The sequence below is a fragment of the Chrysochloris asiatica genome, unplaced genomic scaffold, assembly GCF_000296735.1.
Source record: "Chrysochloris asiatica unplaced genomic scaffold, ChrAsi1.0 scaffold00012, whole genome shotgun sequence".
Lineage (NCBI taxonomy): Eukaryota > Metazoa > Chordata > Mammalia > Afrosoricida > Chrysochloridae > Chrysochloris > Chrysochloris asiatica.
Window position 1 is genome coordinate 26,235,382 of NW_006408530.1, and position 13,823 is coordinate 26,249,204.

Consider the following 13,823-nt stretch of genomic DNA (forward strand, 5'->3'; position numbering starts at 1 on the left):
TTTACCACTGAACCACTTTTGTGGTTCACTGAGCCACTGAACCATTATTCAAGACAGAATATATGATAGAATTAATATACTTTTCAAATATTCCAATGTTATAACACCTAAATCACTTGATGAGAATTCTAGCACTGATGGCAAATACACTAAATTTTCAGATATCATATCAATTTTTAAATCATGCTACATTTTAGTTTGTTTTATAGTTGGACCATGATATATTTGGACAGTTTTTCGTTTATAGCTTATCATCCTATTATTCAACTTAGTAGTATCAGTGTAGTAATGTATTTTTAGATCAGGTAAAGATGATATAGAAGGGAGTATAAATTTATCAAATGCATGGGTAAGAATATGAAAGTAATGTTTGTCATCAACTCACAATGGACACAGCATGCTAGTCCTTGTATCAAGACTTGCTTAATCAACAATAAGACTGGATCAGTGGAACCACAGGACCTAACAGGAACCTACTCAGAGTCATTTGTATCGTCGTGGACAAAAGTATTTGGCACAGGAAGCAACTGGGGACTGAAATCTCACCTAAACCCTTATCTCAGGATGAGCTCTACCTGAACTGATGACATCCTGGACAGATCAGGGGATGTATTAAAAAAGGATTAGGTAAATAATTTGCCAAATCTAATGCCAATATTTTACACTTAAGAAAATTAAGAAGTAGAGAAGTTAAGGAACTAATCCAAGATCATGCAGTTGGTTAATGGAAGGTCCAGAAGGAAAATCCAGATCTCCTTATTACTACTTCAATGCCTTTTCCATCTTATATTATCTTTTCTATCCCACATTGCTCATGTATATTCCTCACTTACTCCACAGGTTTCTGTGCAATTCTCACTCAAATCTAGTGGTCCCAGAAAGCAAAGCAATGTTGATTTTAAGAAAATGAATGGCGTATTCATCAGGAAGCTTAAGAAAAAAATTACCATTCAATATATGCCTTACAGAAAACCACTGTCAACTGAACATCTCACATTCATTTTGATTGTGGAGTGTTATTAGGTGCCATCGAGACAGTTCTGGCTCATAGTGACACTGTGCACAATGGAATGGCACATGACCTGGGTCTGTGCCTTCCTAACACTGTAAAGTGTTGTTGGAGTACTATTTTCTATCTCAAATATTGATATGTTAAGGTTTTCATAAATGCATTTTCTAAATAGTCAATTAAGTACAATTAATAGCTTTTCAAAATCTATTTTAAACTTTATTTTTTAAAATAAATTTTTGGATGATCAATTTATACTTCTGATTTTTCTTTTAACAAATCAATAAATGAACTAAAATCAGGTTTTACCTCATTATAAAGTTAAAATATTTTCAACATTTATGTAAAAAATTCCATTGCGAACATAAAACTTTAAAATTATGAATCATAAAAATGCAATATGTAGTTAATAATGTTATAAGATTTGTTAAAATTTTGTTATAATTTCTGTTGGTAAAATATTTCTAGCACCCCAGAAAGCCAAGTTAAACTCAAAATCCTAGACGAGGCAGTCCATATGAATTTCAACAAAAGAGAATTAATCCTCATGCCTCCCAGGCTCGTAGCCAATGAGATACTTTAGCGTTAGGAGTGTAAGCTCACAATATTTATTCTCTTTGTTACCTTCCTTTAGTATTGTCAAAGACAATTTCCCCACTCTCCAAACCCTACTGAAAATAATCTGATGGCAAGGAGCCTTGACTCTACCCATTGGTTGTGTCTGTCCAGAACAAAGCTAGCAACCATGAGAATTCATCTGAATGATATGATGTAGAAATTCATAGCCACCATTTTAGCTACAAGACTCCATGCTGATGTATTAATAGTGCAAGCTATAGAGGCTCCACCCAGTGGTAGTCCGGTGGTATTGTTAGTAGAATAGCTATATGGTGTGTTTTTTAGACTTTACTGTGGTTCACAAAGACTCGGAGTCTGGGTCTCTGACAACTATAGAAATTCCTGTGAACAAATCCTACTCTTATTAAAACCAGCGAGAGTCAGTTTCCATTGTTTACAACCAAGAATTTTGAAAGATATCAGTAGCTATTTTTAAAATATTCTTCTTAAAATACTTCATTATTACTAAGTAACTTTTGTATCACAGTGGGTTGCAGGTTACATGTTGGCCTGCTAGCTGCAAGGTCAGCAGTTCGAAACCACCAGCTGCACCACAGGAGAAGTATGAGACTTCCTGCTCCAATAAAGATTTACTGCCTCAGAAACTCTATCCAGGGTCAGTATGAGTCAGAAAAGACTCTACAGCATACCACCACATTGTCATTACTAAGAGGTTGTTGTTAAGTGTCATCAAGTTAGTTCTGACATATAGCAACCCTGTGGATTTTAACCATCAACTTGTAATAAGCAATCCAGTGCTAACGCTATAGTGCCACACCAGGACACCGTCTATGTACTTAATGGGTAACATTTACAAGTTATCTACAGAAAACTATTTAAATGATTTATTTGGATCTGGTTCTGGTTTAACATGACATAGGAGTTCTTGTGTGGTGCTGTAGGATAAGCAATGGACTGCTGGCTGCAATATCAGTGGTTCAAACGTATCAAGTGCTCCTTGGAAATCCCATGCAAGGTCTCTATGAGTCAGAACCAACTTAAAGGTTTTTATAGGCGAAAAGCTGGTATCTACATGAAAATTGGAGTCCTGGTGTGGCGCTATGGGTTAAAGCGCTAGACTGCAAAGTCTGTTTGAACTGTAAGGTTGGCAGTTCAAGCTCACCAGTCGCTCTTTGGAAACCCGCTACAGGGTCGCTATGGGTTGGAATCGACTTGACGGCCCTTAACAACAACAAAACATCTCAATTATAATTGTGCATCCCACACTCTAAGGTGACTGGTAAATTTGGCCAAATTGGTCAATTCAGTCCAACACTTCAGATGCACCAGAATTTAGAGAACAATTCAAACCCTCTACCTGCAGAGAACAAGGTTAATAAACAGTATCTGTTGTGCTTGATCTGCTAAAACAAGTTAACACATAAATTGCTTGTTCTCAAAATAGGTTCACCAGAGGGCAACTGTGGTTTGGCTCATCATTTACCTAAGGTGACTAGAAAATCACTCAATTTAAATTACAGTATACTGCAGAGCAGTGAAAGCTATTTTATAAGCTTTATTGTGTTAGGGAAGCAAAGATGGCCTAATCAGTATCAAGCAGTTTTGAAAATCTTATAGAATTGAATAAAGGAAGATGTTATGTAAAACCCATTTAAATGGGCTTGTGTGATAGTCAAGATATTCCTTACTATTCTTCAACAAAGCATAATGCAGATCATTTTTATTACTTTCATAGGTAAAATGCTATCATTTTTAAGCATTTACAGATCAAAATGTCATAATTATACTTTTATTCTGACTAGTGTTCAAATTACACTAAAATATGCCCTTTTAAATATTTTCTTTTCATCCTCTTGGAGAAACAGGAAATCTCCCTCAAAACTTTTTTTCTATTTTTCTTCTCTATACATTTAGATCACCCAATGTTTGTATTTATCCTTTCTTTCCACCTAACAGATTCTATTCCCTATCGATTCCACTCCTTATCCATAAAGTATTTACATATGTCTTCAATCTTTCTGATATTGTGTCTGCCTTCCAAATGTATGCATGTCACTCCTCAGAGTCTCACTGAGAGATAGCTAGCCATCTTGTAATTGAATTAGCAAACTTTAGACATCCTGGAAGGCAGCTGGGCAAATTAATTTGATTGTAAACAAAACAAACAAAAAAAAAAATCACACTGTGTAGATGGCCACCAACAGTAACCTCACAAATGGGAAGACGCATGTTAGTGTAATGATATATCAGTGTGAGAGTCCTGGTGTGGCACTATAGGATAAGGACTGGACTTCTAGCCACAAAGTCAGCAGTTCAACTCACCAGCTGTACCACAAGAGAAAAGCTTTCTGTTCTTGTAAAGATTTACAGCCTAGGGAACTCTATACAGGGTTACTATGAGTCAAAATTGGATCCATGGCAGTAGAGTGCAAGAGATACCAGCACATCTGTGTGAGCAACATATCTGTGGTACATTAAAGGAAGCCACAATTTTTTAGACACTCTTCCCATTGAATGATAGGATCAATATTTCTTCTCTTTGAATATAGTTAGGCTATAACTGTTTAAACAATAGAAACAATGTATGATGAAAGTTTGCCTTATCTAGTTTCCAGGCTTTTTGGAGCAACAGCTTATTCTTCCTGGCAGCTTATATTTGTTGACATGTACAGACTGGTTATACTTCAGCCTGGCACACTGATGCCACTCTTAGAACCCGTGTGTCGAGAAAGCAAAGGTAGCACCTTAGAAAAGTTTATATGGAGCAGAAACCTCTCCAGTGACTCTAACTAACATCCTAACCAAATCAGTCATAATTTGCCAGAGATATGAGTAAGCAGTCTTGGAAACTGATCCTTCAACCTAACTGATATACCTTATTTAGTCGAGATGAACATATCCACGGAGACTTATCCATACCGCATATATTTTAGCAAAATAAAAATTAATTTCAATTGTTCTTAGCAGCTAAGTTTAGGGATAGCAACTAAGTTTTGTTACAGATCAGTAGATAACTATCATAATGCACAAGCACCATTGTTACACCCAAAGTTGGTTCCAATTCCTGGAGACATTAAGTCTAATTAACAAACACGCCTGATTCAAATAAGAAAAGAAAAGAAAAAGTCTTTATTATTAGGAAACTGACTTCACCTGCACAAAGAGTCTGGCTGTAATGGTGTCCAATGACTATTTCTTACAAGCAATATTTATACCGATTTTAGCAATGTTAATTAGTACAACATGCAGACTGGCTCTACAGTTTCATCAATCTAATATTTATACTAATTCACAAGGTGGTCACAGTATCCTGACTTCAAGTAGAACTAGGCTGCTATGAACATTTTGTCAGTTGTTGTTAAGTGCCTTCAAGTTGGTTCTGACCCATAGCGACCCCGTATACGGTTTCTGAGGCTATAAATCTTTGTGGGAGCAGAAAACCTCATCTTTCTCCCACAGAACCATAGAACTGCTGACCTTGAGGTTAGCAGCCCAACTCGTAACCACTACGCTACCAGAGCTCCTTAACGTTTTGACAGTAGTTTATCTAAAACATTTTGACAAGCATTTATCTAAAAAAAACAAGAACTGAAAGGACAGAGGGAGGGGGTGTAAGATGCTTCATGTAGTGCTTGATTCTATTAACTCTTGTACTGCTCTGTTATTGTTGTTGTAGAGTGTTGTCCAGTTGGTTTTGCCCCATAGCAACCTAAGGAATTCTGATGTGGCACTGTGGGTTAATGTGACAGACTGCAAAGCCGTTTGAACTGCAAGGTCGGTGGTTCAAGCTCACCAGCTTCTCCTTGGAAACCCTATACAGGGTTGCTATGGGTCGGAACCAACTAGACAGCACTTAACAACAATAACAATCTTGTACAAGTTTTCCAAGGTGCTCTGGCAGTATAATGGATAACTATCTGGGCTGCTAACCATAAGGTCAGCAGTTCAAATCTACTAGTTGCTCCATGGGAGAAAAATGAGGCTTTCTGCTCTTGTAAATATTTACAGCCTCAGAATCCCTATACAGAGTCACTATGTATTGGAATTGATTCCATGAACCATAACTATCACCACCATAGGGTTTCAAAGAAGCAGCTGGTGAGTTTGAACTGCTGACCTTTCAGTTAGATATTCAGTTCTTATACTATAGCACCAGACCAGGACTCCTTTGTTGTCATTGTTAAGTGCCATGGAGTCGATTGTGATTCATAGTAACTCTATATAGGGTTTCTGAGGGGGAGCAACTGGTGAGTTTGAACTGCCAATCTTGTGGTTCAAACCGATTTTATGATCCAGTACTTATTCTAGAGTACATACTTTAGTTAGGAGCAATTATAATCAAGCACCACCTGAAGCATCTTACACAACCTCCTTCCTGTCATTCTTTCTTAGATATATGCTTTGTTGTGGTGGTAGTTAAGTGCTATCGAGTCAGTTCTGATTCATAGCGACCCTATATAGGACAACAGATATATGTTTTTGTTGTTGAGTACCATCGAGTCAGTTCAGACTCACAGCAAACCTGTATAGGTTTTCCAAGGAGTGGTTGGTGAGTTTGAACAGCTGAACTTACAGCTCAAATAGACCTGTGGTCAGCACATATCCTACAATGTCACACCAGGATTCTATATATATATATGTTTTAACCACTTCAAAATGTTAATGGTAGCCTAGTTCTGTCTGAAGTCCAGTCCATGTGTATTTAAGTTCTGATGAAGAGTTATAATCTAGATAGAGGTACCAAGTCAATCACGCACTCCCTTTTGATGTGTTTATTGGAGTGCTGTGGGATAAAGCATTGGAACCACAAGATCTGTGATTCAAACTCACCAGTCACTATTTGGAAACCCTATACAGGGTGGCAAAGGAGCTCTGGTAGCGTAGTGGTTACGAATCTGGTTGTTAGCCATAAGGTCAGCAGTTCGAAACTACCAGCTGTTCCATGGGAGAAAGATGAAGCTTTCTGCTCCCGTGAAGATTTACAGCCTTGGAAACCCTGTACAGGGTTTCCAACAACAACATACAGGGTGACTATGAGTCAGAACTGATTCAACGACATTAAACAACAACCAACACAAAGCAGTATAGAGTCCTGGTGTGGTGCTGTAGGATAAGTGCTGGACAGTTAACCCAAAGGTTGGCAGTTCAAATCCACATGCCACTTGGAAACCTATAAAGGACCGCTAAGAGTCAGAGCCAACTGGATGGCACTTAACAACAACAACAATAAAGCACTAAAGTTAAATTCTCAAAATCGCTACACTCATTTTCATACAGGAGAAAGGATTACACTCATATTCTCACCATCCATAACTGCCATTCCTCTATTTTGCCCAACATATGTGTTGGTATGTATGTGGTTGTGGTTGTTGTTGTTAAGTGCCGTGGAGTCAGTTCCGACTCATAGCGACCCACACAGGGTTTCTGAGGCTGTAAATCTTTACAGGAGCAGAAAGCCTCATCTTTCTCCCGTGGAACCACTGGTAGTTTCGAACTTCTGACCTTGCGGTTCACAGCCCGATTCGTAACCACTACGCTACCAGAGTCCCATATAACTAGGGAATTGGGAAATCCGTGAAAGTACTAGAAACTGGAGCATAAAAAGAGGAGGCCTAGTAGCAATTTCCAAAACCAGTAGAAGTATAGTTTCAGGAAATAGTATAAATATCACATTACTAATTTTAGGTTTGTTTACCATCTTTGACATCATGTCTCATCTTTCATCCAACAACCTTATTCATTTATCTTGACTCTCATGCAACTTAACTTGATGAAATGTAGTTGAGTTCGCAGAGTATTCTATAATGTATAAAGTTGCTAAACAGATCATGAAGACAGTCAATGATTCAGTTGTAAACACTCAAAATTAATTTTGAAGCCAAATGGCTGGCTATTACTCTCTAGCATTTAACCAAAAATACAGAATCTATATTTCTTATTTAAATTTCATAAGCACTTTATTGTGTGTCCAACTTTCAGCAAGGCAAAATGTTTTTGATGATGTAGCTCACAAAAGAACTGATTAAGGATAGAATTTTTATATATCTTTGAAGTCAAACACAAGAAAAAAGTGAAACAACTGTGCACTGTCCAATGTTGTAATATTCTTATTGTTTTCATTTTCATTGAACCTAGTCCTACACTTTTGAGTCTTTAGGGTGCAATTAAGGAAGAACTCTTCCAGTACGTTTCTTCTTTTCCATTTCTGTTTCACTAGAAGGTAATTTCCTAGAAATTGCAGTTCAGAAGCAAAGACACAGAGGAACTATACAAACTGCTCCTTATCACTCCCATATCTTTTTGCCCAAGTTCATGTCTTAAGACAATACAGAATGTCAAAATTGGAGCATTCAAAAATAAAGAAGATACTCATAAGATCAACAACGGAAAGATAGTGATATTTACCAGTGTAAGTTTCACTATCTATATTGAAGGAACAATTTCAAACAGAAGACTTCTGATGGGGTTTTAGTGGGTTAGGTTTATATCCATATGCAAATCTGATCTCAAAGAAAAATTGATAGAATAGCATTCCTTTGGCTCCGTTTTACTCAGTTGAGTTTATAGTTCAGTGGCAGAGATTGGCAATCAGCATATGGGGCTTTTTGTTGTTTGAAACTATATTTTTAGCCTTATCGGTCACTAGTAAGGAGCTCAGGTTACACAGTGGTTATGAGTTGGATTGCTAACCACAAGGTCAGCATTTCAAATCTACCAGCTGTTCTTCAGGAGTAATATGAGTCTTTCAGTTCCCATAAAGATTTAAAGCCTCATAAACCCTATACAGGGTCACTATGAGATGGAACTGACTCCATAGCACAGAACCAGCTGGTTACTTGTAATGGTGGTGACTGTGGGCCACCAAGTCAGTTCTGACTCATAGTGATCCTGTGTAAGGATTTTAGGTTGTATATCTTTAGGGGAGTAGAAAGACATATTGTTCTCTCCTGAGTGACTGGTAAATTTGAACTACTGACCTTGCAGTTAGCAGCCCAGCTCATAATCCACTATACTACGAGGGCTCCTTTTACTTGTTACTATTTGACATAGATTTCTGGGGTGGTGCTGCAGGATAATATGTGAAACTGCAAGGTCAGTTTGAGCCACAAGGTCAGCAGTTCAAATTCACAACCAAGCATTAGTCAAATGATCAAAGACATAATTATGTTAGGCAAATTTGCTGTGAAAGACCCCTTTAAGTGTTCAATAGCAAAGATGTCACTTTGAGGACTCAGGGGCATCTGACCAAAACTATCATATTTCCCTTACCTCCAATGATGTTAAGTTGGACAATAAATAAGGAAGACTGCAGAATAGGTGTACTTGAGTTATGTTGTAGGTGAAAAATATTGAAAGTACCATGGATTACCTGAAAAATAAAAAAAAAATCTTCCTTGGAAGAAGTAAAACCAGAATGATCGTTAGAAACAAGGATCATGAGACTTCCTCTCTTGTTCTTTGAAGATGTTGTCTGGAGGGATCATTCCCTGAAGAAGAACATAATAGTTGGAAATGCTAAGGATCATTGAAAAAGAGGAAGACCCACAATGAAAGGAATTGACAATCAGAGCAACAATGCGCTCAAACATAACAAGAATTGTGAAGATGTCTCAGGACCAGGCAGTGTTTTGTTCCATTGTGCAGAGTCTGTATGAGTTAGAACTGACCTGATGATGCCTATCAAGAACATGAAACTTTTTAGAGAAGTGACTGATTATTTTCTGTATCTTGAAAATGGTCAGTGCAACTGAATATGTCTTACTTTTTGTAGTTTTAAATACCATGCTTTAAGAAATTAATTTAAGTGACAATTTTTCTATTTGGGAAACAAAAATTGCCTATTGGAATTATTTCATGGAGAACAAAACAGGATTTATAATTATATATAAGTAAGTCTCCTGTCACAGTTAATCTAATTATTTTATTGCAAAACAATATGATTGGGTAATCATTTACTTTAATATGTATAAAAATCCACTATATCTATCTTTCTATCCATGTATTTATATGCATTCTAATGATTTTGAAAAATCTCTCTTACAACTTTTCTCAGTTGTTGTTAAGTGCTGTTGAGTTGGTTCTGACTCGTAGCGACCCTGTATAAGGTTTCCAAGAAGTAGCTGGTGGGTTTGACCTACCAACCTTGTGGTTCACAATCCAGTGCTTATCCTACAGCGCCACACCAGGAGTCCATTTTCTGAGTAGATTCCTATAAACAAACACCTAGGGATAAGGTAAAGCTGTCCTTTAGCACTCCTGTCTTTTCACCTTGTTAAAAATTATATATATATATATATGTGTGTGTGTGTGTGTGTGTGTGTGCGTGTGTGTGTTTTCTCATATACTGCTGTAAAGTGAATTATTCAATGCCTCATCTATCCTTAATCTTCATAAACTCACACCAAATGACTTTTCCTTACGGGTCTAGGTAAGAAAAGACAGAGGAATATGCTGATAGATTATTTGATTTACTTGTGAGTGATTGTGAGCAAGATTATGATTGTAAACACATGGAAATCTGAGGGAATTAGTCAATGTTACCATCTTTCAGGGTTTTAAGTGATCCATCTCAGAAACAGAAGGGAGAATTTCATTTCCATCAAAGAAGAAGATCCAGCAGTGGAGTCCATCCTTTGGGCCTAGAGATCCCTGCTCATTGAACATCCTCGCACAGGAACAAAAGGCTATCACCCTGGAAGAGTAGCAAAGCAGCAGCAGCAGCAGAACCAAGAACCAGAGCACCAGACAGGACTGTGGACTTCTGGCCCATAGAGCAAGTAAAGCTGAGTGCTTTGAGGCCGGAGGCCCGTTTGTGAAGTGTTGTGTCTCCAGACACTTAATTGGGAGTAGCTTGCTGACCCACCAACCTAGAACCAAGCACCTTTGGACTAAGGCATAAAGTGTAGTGGTGTGCCCTTTGAGTATTTATGAGCAGCATTAAAAGAGCTTTGTTACATGGTCCAGTCAAGAGAGGCTTGCTGCGGGCATAGCAAAGGAGAGGCTGTCTTGATTGGAAGAACTGTACCCTGATTATTTCTAATCCTGAACTGTAACTAAGATCTGACTAACCCAAGACATGATGTTTTCAATGATCTCACATACATGTGAAAGTGAGACAATGAATAAGGAAGACCATCAAAGAATTAATGCATTTGAGTTATGGTGCTGGAGAATATTAATGGTGCCATGAACTCCTAGAAGAACAAAGAGGTCTGTGTTGGAAGAAATACATCTGGAATGCTGCTTAGAAGCCAGGATGGCAAGACTTCTTCTTTTATACTTCAGACATATTATCAAGAGGGATAAGTTCCTGGAGACAGGCATCATGCTTGGTAAAGTTGAGGGTCTGCTAAAAATACGAATATCCCCAATTGAAATGGTGGCAGCAGCAATGGGCTAAAATGTACCAATAAGGATGGTTCAGGACTGGGGAGTTCTGTTCTGTTGTACATAGGGCAATTATGGTTTAGAAGCGACTTGATGGCACCTAACACCAACAGCAATAACTTCCCTAATAAAGCCCATAACTCTGAGGGTAGTGACTGAGTTTTGTGTGGCCACCATTGCAATGAATGAGCAAACCCAGGTGAGTAGAGAGATCTGTAGGAGAAAAAATTGGCACTCATTTTTTACATACACTAACAGTACCAAGTGATAGATTTTGCGTTTTAAATGGGAGGATTCATGAGGATGAAGAAACTAAGAGGTTATTTCCAAGCATAATTTTGACATTTACTATAAAGTAGGATACCAAAAGTTTGTCCATTGAACAAATAAAAAAGCCACTTCTGTGAATTATATTTAATTAATCTCTGTGGAATGACCATCATTATTATATGCTACACTTATAAAGAATGGAGAACCTCATATGTGGCATTATTTGGTATTTTCTTTATAAACTAATTTTTGAATTTAGGGACAAAATATTATTTTATTTCTTGAAAATCTGGTTTGTTTCCTCCTTTCTAGTGATAATCAGAAAATCATTAATGGTTTATATTTTCCCTGGTTGACAGGAATCTTAGCATCATATATTCTAGATTTTTGTGACTGGAATAATTATGTTCTTCATTTTTAAACCACAATTTTTACTTTTTCATATTATTTCATTTTTAATTACTAATGATCAGGCAAATATAACACACTATGCACTATGGTCTCTAATCATTTAAAAATAATTATAAAGATTATATTCCAACCCTTGCCAAAAGTATTATACAATTTATATGATTCAGATGCAAATTAAAAAGTGGAAAGGAATTCTATTCTTGGAATAGATTGAATAAAATAATTGTCTTTAAAGGCAGTTTTTGTAGATTGGCTTTTGAGATCTGAGACTGTTACAACTGACAGTTATAAAAAGCATGTTTCTCTTTGTGATATCACTTCTCTTTATCATCTTTCATGAAGCAATTTGGTTTGGGGATACAGCCCCATCCCAAACCAATAAAAGACAGTACAATCATTCTCTAAATTTTTATGTTTCATTGTGCTACATAATGAGTGCAAGGATAAAGAATTATATAGACAAAATCATATAATAAAATGAATATGCATTCTTAATATGGGAACCAATTCAGCATTTGTTTCTGTAGGCTCAAGTTGGCTCCATTTCCTTTTTCCTTATACTCCATTATATAAGGCTTTTCTCAGAAATTTAATTTCTTAAAATATTATATATCTTAACATACCATATTTATCTGCAGTTATAGCTACCATTTCTTTAGGCAAAGTAACTGATTTTCTTTTCCCCATGTCCACAAGTGTCCAGTATCTTTCTTATGTTACTTAATCATCGGTCTTGTATTTTTCTACTTGGGATAAGAGAGATGATTCCTTCATCCTGAGAGGCTGAGGAGTAAAGAATGTAATAAATCTTCCTGCTCTACAAGTGACTCCAGATGAAAGAGCAAATCCTCATGGATACTTCAAGAATCTGTCACTCATGAGAACAGGATAACATGTAAATTAAAGACCCATGCCTACTGCCAGACAATATCATCAGTAAGTGATTATTCAGAAGCTAGCCACCATTTTCTGTATTGTTATATTTGGAACTGGAACCTCAAATTTAAAATTGTAAGGAAAATCTTTAACTGGAAATTGACCTTTAATATGAGAGCAGTAGAAATTAAGTGTGAGGCATAGTATTCATCAGGAAATCAAACCCACAGCCTTATGTGACCTCATATGGTTTAGGAAGGTTTCACTGCAATTATTTCTATGAATTATATCTATATATTTCAGTAGGTGTAATTAACCATACACTTTTGCTGTATTAGGTCTCTTTTCTCCTACCAATACATAAAGGTAGTAAAGGCAGCCAGAATTACACTCCTGATACTTATCCTGAATAATCCTTCAATATTATCCATTAAATGATGAGATTTTGCTTTCCCCTACTGATCTCTCTTCTTCATTTGCCTTTGTTGTCTTGTAACTTCAAAGGTTAAGGAGTTTTATGAGCTGATTGTTAATGTATTAGTAGTTTGAAGTCAGCCATATAGTAAAAGTACTTATGACATAGGAATTGGTGAGCACTACAAATCAAGATAGAAAAAGGAAAAGACCAAAATGGATATCAGAAGAGATTATGAAATGGAGAAATGAGAAGATAAACTAACTGAATAGAAGATTTCAGGGGGCAGCTTAAGAAGACAAAGTCAAATATTAAAATGAAATTTGCAAAGACCTGGAGTTAGAAAACCAAACAGGGTGAGCATGCTTAGCATTTCTCAAGGTGAGGGAATTGAAGAAAAAAATTCAATCCTGGCCTTACTATATAGAAGGATTCTGTTGGCAGGAGTCCTGGTGGGGCACTGTGGGTTAGCACCCTGGACTGCAAAATTTGAAACACAAGGTTGGTGGCTCAAGCTCACCAGCTGCTCCTTGGAAACCCTATACACGGTTTCTATTGGTTAGAACTGACTCAAAAGTACTTAGTAACAACAATAACATTGGCAAAATATTTACTGATGCAGAATACATCAGAAGAAGAGGGAAAGACTACACAGAGTTATTGTACCCAAAAGAAATCATTGATATTCAACCACTCCAAGAGTTAGCATATGCTCAAGGGCCGATGATACTGAAAAAGGAAGACCAATGTGCATTGAAGGCATTGGCAAAGAACAAGGCACTGGGAATTATGGAATACAAATTGAAATATTTCAACAAATTGATGCAGCACTGGAGGCACTTTGTCATCTATGCCAAGAAATTTGGCAGACAATCA